At 53.1% G+C, this 9,230-nt stretch overlaps 1 protein-coding gene across 5 annotated transcripts in view; it reads left to right on the top strand.

Annotated features, from left to right (window-relative positions):
- Positions 1-988: 988 nt before the first annotated feature.
- Positions 989-9,230, top strand: part of ZNF536 (zinc finger protein 536) — a 416,211-nt gene continuing 407,969 nt past the window's right edge. For 3 of the 5 annotated variants that reach the window (XM_045512935.2, XM_010950023.3, XM_045512936.2), the window contains exon 1: positions 1,686-1,871. The gene's annotated coding sequence lies outside the window, so the exon portion shown is untranslated. Of the gene's footprint in view, positions 1,116-1,685; positions 1,872-4,449; positions 4,846-9,230 lie in introns of those variants that run through there. The other 2 variants (XM_074369862.1, XM_074369861.1) reach the window with 2 other exon arrangements.

Below are 9,230 nucleotides of genomic sequence, written 5' to 3'. Positions count from 1 at the left end.
AACCCTCCAGTCATCTTAGGGGAACTCACTTCCAGACAGGCTGAAACAAGTCTTACCTGAATCAATGTTTTAAGTATCCCTGTGGCTCGACGTTTTGAATAATCAATCTGACTCCATCATTCCTTAATCCTGCACAGCACAGGCCTCTTTCTCTCTCTTTCCCTCTCTTTCTCCTCTCTCTCTCTTCCCTTTCTCTCCCTCCCTTCCTCCCTTCTTCCCTCTCTCCCCCTCCCTTTCTCCTTCTTTATTTGTCAACTCTTTCGGATCCTGTGTTTCTGCTATTAACATGCCCCAATGCCACATGCGAGTCTTTTCTTTAAAACAAGCTCCTCATTGGTGTGTCTGGATACTTCTTTTATTATTATTACTGAATCTTTTTTCCCCCATAATGACACCAGGATCATTATATAATCCCATAACAAAGAGGCTTTTGAGGCACCAGCTTTTGTCAACTCTAGGACAGAGAATCCATAATTGCATTATTCAGCTTTTTCCCCCTTCTTCCCCCTCTTCCTTGCTTCACAGAAACCCAACCTCAAGCATCACTCACATCTCTACCTTGTTACCTCGCCTTATATTATTTACCAAAGCGTTTGCCTTGAGGACCAGCATTTGCAAAGTTGCCTTAAAAAAGTTATTTTGTTTGATAATTAAGTCCTGGAGCCCACCGCGTGATGATTATTCTGGACCCATAAGGCAAAGAACCTGCGTGACGTTTTTCTCGAAGTTTAATTACCGTATGCTAATTTCCTTGCCTACTACGTGATTAATTAAAATCATATTTTCATAATCATTTGGCACTAGTATTGTTTTAGAATTATCATGATCTCCTAAATAGTGTCTGTAAATAAAGTCGCCTCTAATGGCAGGCGCGGGAGGCGAGGCTGAGGACCTCTCCGTGTTTGTATCGCGGCGATTGGCAACATAACTGCCTTATTTACATTAAATACGCCACAAGGTTACAGCGCGGATCAACGTCATTTGATCGCTGATGACTCCCTTAAACGCCCGGGCTGTGACTGATTCTCCGCGTCCCGCTGTCCACCGAGATTCACCCGGGAGTTTTTTTTTTTTCCCCCAGAAAAGAAACAGACTTTAAATAGTTTCAGGAGCAGGTAAGAATTACGCTTTTTCCTCTCCCCTTTTCTGTCTCCCTCTCCTCTCCCTTCGTGGCAATCTCTCTCTCCCTCTCGGCTGGATAAAAAATTCTTTAGTCAAAGGCAGGAATGCAAAGTAGTGACAAGCGAAGGGGCTGATATATGTTTCAGTAACGAGTCTGACAATCAGAATGTAGCTCTTGGAGAATAGATAGATTTTAATAAGTGTGTTTACATGAGCTCAAGGTCAGAAGCAAGCTGCGCTGTGTTAAATGGTTTCTTAGTTGCTAGACAGAGAGAAAAAATGGACGATCACACACCATTCTTTGTAGATTATTATATCAAGGGTTCAGTCTCTGGCTCATCAAAGCTAAATGCCGCAAGACCTATCTAGTTGCTGTGAATTATGCCAGGGCGACAATGGAGAGCGTTTTTAATGGTACAATGCATTTCACCTACCAGATAGGGGGAGGCCGAGCCGGGGATGGGGATGTCTGCTGGGGCTGGGTGATGAGTATCAATGAACGGGGCGATTCTGAAAAGAGGCAGACGAAAATCGAGCCCGCCCTGCCCCGGCTGGGCTGGGAACAGTTCGCAGGGCTCTGCCGAGTGGGCGAGCGAGGCGCGCAAGCAGGGCGCCCGTCCCCCCTCAGCCCCGGAAAATGATCAAGTCAATCATGTGGACATGTTTCATTATTCATTGAACACAATCTTTTACAACGCTCCGTTTACGTGCCCGAGTTTGCTCCCGACGCCCGCGTTTCAGTGCTTAAGGTAAGGAAAACAAAGGTGGGGGGGGGGTCTCCGGGCGCGGCGCGGTGGGGGCGGGGGGCAGGGGGGGCGCAGCGGGCGGGGGTGGCCCCGGCGTCCGGGAGGTGGCAAAGTGAGTTTGGACTCTTGGCGTGGCCCCCCCATCCCCTCCCCCTCCCCATCTCCGCGAGGCCTGCCGCCGGGTTTCTTCTCGCCCCATCGCGATTAAAAAATACGGTCTAATTAAATATCCGTGGCTGTGACGTTGGCGAGAGAAGCTGTCAGCGGGGGGGAAAAAAGAGGAAGAAACCGAGAAAGCGGCGGCGGCCGGGCATCGAATGGCGCTAGAGAACTTCGGCGGCGAGCGGGACCCGCGCCTGGGCCGCCGCCTCCCCCGCCCGCGGTCCCGGGACCGTTACTTTGAAAAGGAGTCGCCGGGCCTCGCGCCGGGCGAGCCAGCGGGACCCCGTGCCCGGCTCCGGGCCCAGCCCGCGCCCCCTACCCGCGAGCGGCCCGCGAGCCGCCCTCGGCCCCGGGAAACTTTCAAAAGGGTCTCGGGGGGTGGGGGGAGTCGTATGGAGACAGGGAGGCTGGGGCCGCGGAAACTTCTGCTTAAGTGACTTTCCCCATTTTCTCCTCTGCCTGAGAATCCGGCGCCCCTCGCTCCCTTTCTTCCTTCGCGGCTTGCTGCGGGATTCCGGCCCCGCCGCCTTGGGGGGAGAGAGGGTAATTTGTAATTTTTTTTTTTAAATCAAAGTTAGCCGATGCTTACAGCGTGTCAAACTTGCGGGCGCCGAGGGCCGCTGAGACCTGCCATTTTGTATTTTCATTGGCCTCCTGTGCCCCGGGAGCCGGGCGAGGCCGAGGCCGGGGGCTCAGAAGGGCCGGGGTGCCAGGGTCCGAACCCGTGACCTCTGTAAAGGCCGTGGCGCCTGCCAGCGCAGGCGGCGCCCGCAGCACCTGCCCCAGACCAGCCCAGGCCTCGGGGCCAAGCCGGGGGCCAAAGATAAAAATGAAATAAATAAGTAACAGGTTATGGAGGGAACTGAGCCGGCCAGCCTCGGGCTGGAGAAATGAGGCCAATCAGAGTGAGGGAGTGCGGGCGTGGGGGCTTAGGAAGGCGGGGAGACGGAGGGTTGGGGGCGTCTGGAAAGAGTGCAATTTGGGGGAACGGAAGCCCCAGGCCAGATGTACGACGGGGGAAATGATCTTTGTTGATAAACCTTTCTGTCTGCTTCAAGATATTATTTTTTGAAGATGAAGAATTGAGGAAAACAGTCGTAGGTGGGACCGGGATGTATTTTAGGCCAAAAAAAAAAGGGGGGGGGGCTTTTCTTTGATGATGAGTAGGAAGGTGTCCAGATCTCGACGCACCCATCTGTTGCAGTTTTGCAAATAATTTAAAATACAGATATCTCTATATAGATCTCTATATAGTATGTGAAGTGGAAGGTAGAAATGGAGGCGCCGGGAAGTTAGAAAAAAGAAAGAAAAGGGGATGCGGGGCAGAGAGAGATCTGTCCCCACACCTCTGTTCTGAGGAAGATCCTGCAGGGCTTTCTTTGGGGACAGGTGGAAAGTTGTCTCCCCCCAACCCCCACTCCTTTTCTCACTTCTGTATCGTGAACGTCCCTACTGTCCGCCTCTTGGCGAACGTGCATACAACCTCCGAGTTAGGTAGAGGGTAGGACGACCGTTTAGGGGTGGGCTGGGGACGGCAGGGGCCGGAGCAAAGAGTAGGGGGCCGAGGAGGGGCAGGGCGGGGTCCCAGCCCCGCGCGCGGGTCCCAGCCGCGGCTGGGTTTTGTTTGCCGGATATTGTTATGTCTAACGAGTGCCTCACAGGAGACGTGATTTGTCAGCCGCCTTCGTTTTCACTTTAGCAGAAAATACAGCGGCTGCGCGGAGTCCTGGCCTGCGGGTCCGGGCGCCCAGTGTGTCCGCGGGCGCGGGTGGGCGCACGGGGGTGCGGGCGGGTGTGAGCGGGCGGCCGGCCGGCCGCGGGTAGGGGCAGGGGGACGGGCGGGGTGAGTGCGCGCGCGGTGCCGGCCTCGGCTGCTCCTGCGCCTTCTCCCGGCAGCCGCCGCCGCTGTGCAGTTTAGCAAAAATCCGACAGGGGCCGCGTTTGCTGAGCGCATCCGGCCGCCGGGCAGCCCGAGCGGACTGCGGGGCCCGGCTGGCCGGTGTAGACACTGAGAGGGGATTGAGGGGAGGGCAGGCGGGGAGGGGCGCGGGAGTCGAGCTGGCCCGAGTGTTCGCCACCCCGAGTGTCCGGTGTCCCCGGTGTCCCGGGCAGCCCCTGGAGCCCTGGCCTTGCGCCCCCGCCCCCAGCCAGGGCTTAGGTGAACTTGGGGTGGGGTGAGCGTGCGTGCGTGCGTGTGTGTGTATGGGGGGGAGGTTGGACTGGGAACGCACTGTTTTCTTAACCAGTTTGATATTAGCAACTGGATTTTTACTTTAAGACCGGCTTTGCTCACTGCTGGGGTGGGGAGGGGGCGATCTTTTCCCATCACTCACATCTTTGTTCATTGTTCACTGAGTGGAAGGCAGGCGACTTAAAGAGACGAAAGAGAGGAAAGGAGGGGGGAAAAGAAAGAGGAAAAAGAGGGGGAACAAGAAGAGGGAAGGAAGAGAGGCGCGGGGAGAGCGCCCCCGCCCCCGCCTGGGTCGGGTTGGCTGGTGAAACAGTAAACCCGCGCACGGAGGGTCGCCGGGAAAGTGGACATTACCGCTTTAATTAACTTCGAGATGCTCCGGCGGCGGGACCTGGCGTAGCCGTGACGCGCCCCCATAAATCTGCCCGGCCTGGGGCTGCTCCGAGAACTCGTACAGTAGCGGCGTCAGACCCGACGCGCGCCTCCCAGTCCGGAGCCCATTAGCATAATTGGATCTTTCTTTTTTTCTTCCTTTTTTTTTTTTCCTCATTCTCCCTCCCTGAAACTTGTTTGAAAACCCAAGTGAAAACTGCGACGACCTGCACGCTCAAAAGCGAGTGCCAAGTAAGTGCCCTGCGGTGGCCTCGGCGCGCCGGAGGTTAGCGCGCAAAGCAGGCGAGCGAGGTGCCTGGGCGCCGCGCGCTGATGGGCGGTCCTCGGCGGAGGGCTGCTTGCTGGCGGGAGGACTGCAGCCGCGGGCTCCGGGGCTCCCGGCTGGCAGCTCGCACAACTTTTTTTTCTCTGTCTCCCGAGTTCTTGGGCCAGGTGAGGTGTTTGGGCCACGCGTGTACCTGTGGCGAGCCTCGGGAGGCGATCTTTGGGGCGCGGTGCAGTTGGGCATCTCAGGTTCGGGCGGGTAGTTGGTCCCCGCCGCCGTGGAGGGCAGAGCTGCGAGCGAGCGAGCGAGCGAGCGAGCCGGGTCGGCTGCTTGTCGCGCCGCGCCGCGAATGCAGCTCGTCGCCAAATGCCTCCCCCATTATTCTAAGGTTTGTGTCTCTGGCTGTGTGTGTGTTTGTGTTTGTGTGCGTGTGTGTGATCAGCTGTGCTTTAAAAAGAAAGAAAAGCAGGCACAACTAGAGCAGGAAGGGCTTCTCCCTTAGGTCCCCCTCCACATTTCTCCAGCATCATTTATTTCTAGTGCTCGATGGAGAGAGTGCAGGGTTTCTCTGCTAAAGACAGGGTCACCGAGAGATTGACAATTCTGTTGGAAATGCCATAAATTCTATAGCCAAAATAGCCATATTCTATAGCTGCATTCATAAAATACCAGCCCTTGCAGGTCCAGGGAAATGATTTTATCGTATCTCAAATTTTTTTAAAAAATACAGAATAATGTATTATTATTATTATTTACAGTGTTCAGAACCTGGGGGAAAAGTCGATTTTCTTGGGAGAAAACTGTAACCCTAGTTCCTGTTTGTTAGGGAACTTGCTGGGGACAGGGCCCACCACCCTGACTGGAAGGGGCAGAGGACTCAGCTTTGGCCTGGGGAGTCGCAGGGGGGCAGCAGGCAGCCCTCTGGCCTCTGCTCAGGGAGAGCCTAGGGCTTCTGGCTGAAGGCTGCTTTAGTTATGATGTCATTCTGATAGCAGAGTGCAAATGTCTCCTGATTCCACCATTAACCGCCTGGCTGATTTGCTTGGTAATGATAGCACTGACGTCCAGCGCTTTGACAAATGCAGGCCCGCAGAGCCCTAGGAATTAACTTTTCCCCCCACTGAGGAGGGAGCGACCTGCCAGAAGTCTTATACTACTGGGCCCCTGCCTTTGAACTTTGTAGTGCTTCAGTCCAGACACTAACATGGATGACGGGCCCCTGGACTGAGGGACCCCTGTCTTCCCAAAGTTTGGAAAACTTTTAGAAAGCTTCAATTTACAGAATACCCTTAAGCTGGTAAAACCTGAAGCCAGTTGTGACCAGGCAGAGACATTTGGATCTGACGGATGGATGGGACCCTGGGTCTCTCTGGGGCCATTGCATGGAAGAAGGGATTGTGACATCTGCTTCCTACCTTCAGTCCTTTAACTGTGACTTTATGTTAATATCACTGCAAGTAAACCGGATTTAGTGTGGATTTTTAAATAGTGTACGATGATTTAAGATTTCTTTTGATTTACTGTTCAAATGAAATTTGCATAAATGTGATGAAAATGAACTTAACATCTGGGCATATGAAAAAAGGTTAGTACCTCATATGTCATCTGCAGAGAAAGTCTCTAAAATGCTTTCACCCTAAACTGGGTTCGGGGAAACAGTTCCTGGAGACATAAATGGTAATTACGGAAAACCTGGAGAAAGCGCTTTCAATACATTTGCATTCTCTTGGACCACTGCTCTGAAAACCCATCTTATTCTGTGCCTGGAGTGCTTAACTTCTGAGCAGGCTTGAGATCCTCACAACTCAGCAAGTTAACTGCTCTCTGGGGCTGTCTTCACGGAAGACTTTGGGCAGGATGGGGAATGGCAGTCATGCTGCTCTGGTCCAGGCCGGAGGCCAATAACCCCCATTATGGGAAAGGACAGGGAGGTGGCCAGGATGCGCAGCTCTGCTAACCACAGATGCCCATTAGGTGCTGAAGGCAGTGCTGAGATATGGAATCACTGCCTGCTGAGCCCCAAAAAGCTGACGGGTTAGGTTGTCTACTCTGCCTTAGGTAACCGAAGAAATTTCAATCAGATCAGACCTATAAAATCCACAAGCCCATTTAAATGAACTCCGAACTCCATCTCACTTTTTGAGCAAGACAGGCTTATCTCTGGCATAAGGAAATCAGAGTTAAACAGCTTTCCCCAAACGTGGTTGTCTTTTGCTCAAAAGTTGGCTGTGAATGGCACAGGTGTTTTTAAAGTGCCTTGAATGGAGGGGGAAAAAAGACAGCAATGATGCTCATGAGAATATAGATGAACTTATTTTTTTTTTGGAAGAGGATCATAAAAGAAGAAAGCAAATAGATTTATTTTTCCAGTTTGAATGAGGACAATTATAGCTTTTTAACGTCTTTGGATTTAGTGTTTTTAATAAGCCTTTTAAGTAAGCTGAAATATCAGCTTGCATTTTGTTCTCAGCATTATTTAAAGTGAGACTTGACGCAAGTTTAAAAACAGAAGTGAGCTTTTTGCAGGTCAACTTTTGTCCGTGCTGAGAACAGAAGTCCCCCACAACCCCTCTGCCAGGACCTAGAGCAGGTGAGGGTGCTCAGCTCAGCTCTGCTGAGACAGATTTGGGCTGGAAGGATGCTGGTTGTCAGGTGGCCTGATGCCATGTCCCAGGCTGTGAAGGCTGGATTTTGGAGTCTCAAATCAAGATGCCAGTTCACTGACATGGGAGAGACTCACCTCTGCTAGTAGGGCTTGTGAGCTGAGGAGCTTTCTTGGTGAAACCATGCCTGCCGTGTACATCGACATATCCCCTCCAGGACGTGTCCCCTCCAGGATGTGCCATGGCAGGACAGCAGAGAGACTTGGCGGGGAGGGTGGGGGGCAGAAGGAGCAATCGCAGGGCAAGGTGGGGGTGGAAGGTCTGACTGATGGGGCTCACTCTGTGTCTCACCTGGTTGTGTGGTACCCGGTTGGGAGTTGTTGGACCTTTTGTCAAGGAGAGGGTTGATTTCCAAGGTCTGGACTGTGTGGGCCACCTTTGGTGGCATTGAGTGTCCTTAGAGAGGGAGAGCCAAGCTAAGCTAGGAAATCACGTGTGCAGTCATACCAAGCTAAGCCAGGGAGTGGCCTACCAGCATCTAGGTTGTGGTGAAGCTGGTGTGTGTGTGTGAGTGTGAGTATATGGCACTTGTGCTTGTGAGTGTATGTGTGTGCATGTGCTGGGGAGGGTGATCCTGCTAAGAAGCACCTGTTACGAGATGATTTCCTGTTCACCCACAGTTGCACCACCCAGGGTAGGTTTGTGAGTTTGTAAGTGCATGTGCACAGTGGAGGGGTCAGGGCTAAAATAGCTGAAGGAATCACAAAGTGTGTGTGGGTGGGGGGGACACATAGCTGCTCAGAAGATGGATCCAACAGAATGCAGACCACCTTTCCTAAATTTTATATATATATGTGTGTGTGTATGTGTGTGTGTATGTGTGTGTGTATATATATATTATATATGTGTAATCCTCCCCCCACTGCCGTTTGAAGGCAGGTGTGGATGGAAGCCTCCTCAGGAAGTTGGGCCACCCAGCAAGCCACCTGGCTTGGGCACCAGCAGTGCCTGGGGTGGGAGTGGGGACTTCTTGTCCAGTTTGTGCCACCGGCAGGCTTCTGTTGACCGTCTGCCACGGGGGCTTCACTGTGCAGAGATCAGAGGTGGTTTTAGGCCAGCTCTGTTGGCTACTTGAAGATGCCGCCCCTACAACGTTCACTTTTAAAAAAAAAGCACTGTAGGTCTTTGGTTTCTCTTACATTGGGGTTTTGTCTACTACAGAGGGCATTGAGCCCTGGGCTTTTCACAGCCCCTGGGTGTGCTGGAGGCAGGGTTATCTGCCCTGGGAGACAAGATTCAGGTGAGGCCTTTGGTGGAACTTGCCAGACTAGGCTGGACATTGTTTCTCTAGGCCAACTCGGTTCCTCAGCTGTGACACTGGGCATGTCTGTCCTGTGTGTTATAATGATGTTTAGCAGCGTCCTAGACCTCTACCTGCTAGATGCCAGTAGCACCCCTGCGGCATGACAATCAAACATGCCTCTAGACATTTCCCTCCATCTCCTGGAAGGAAATCCGGCTTATTCCCCACATTCCATGTGCCAGGCCTTGCCCCAGCGTCTCAAGGGGCACAGGGAGGTCTGGCCCCTGGAGAGTGCACAGGCTGGTGGGGAGACAGACGTACCCCCAGTGCCCTGAGACACCAGGGCCTGCACCCAGTGAGAGCAGACCGATGGGGTCTGAGAAGTGCGGGGAGGACTTCCATAGTGGAGGAATACCTGGGGGAAGGGTGTCTGGAGAGGAGGTGT

The sequence above is a fragment of the Camelus bactrianus genome, chromosome 9 (genome assembly GCF_048773025.1).
Source record: "Camelus bactrianus isolate YW-2024 breed Bactrian camel chromosome 9, ASM4877302v1, whole genome shotgun sequence".
Classification (NCBI taxonomy): domain Eukaryota; kingdom Metazoa; phylum Chordata; class Mammalia; order Artiodactyla; family Camelidae; genus Camelus; species Camelus bactrianus.
The sequence above is the reverse complement of the archived record's forward strand: the minus strand, read 5'-3'. Positions and strand labels throughout refer to the sequence as shown.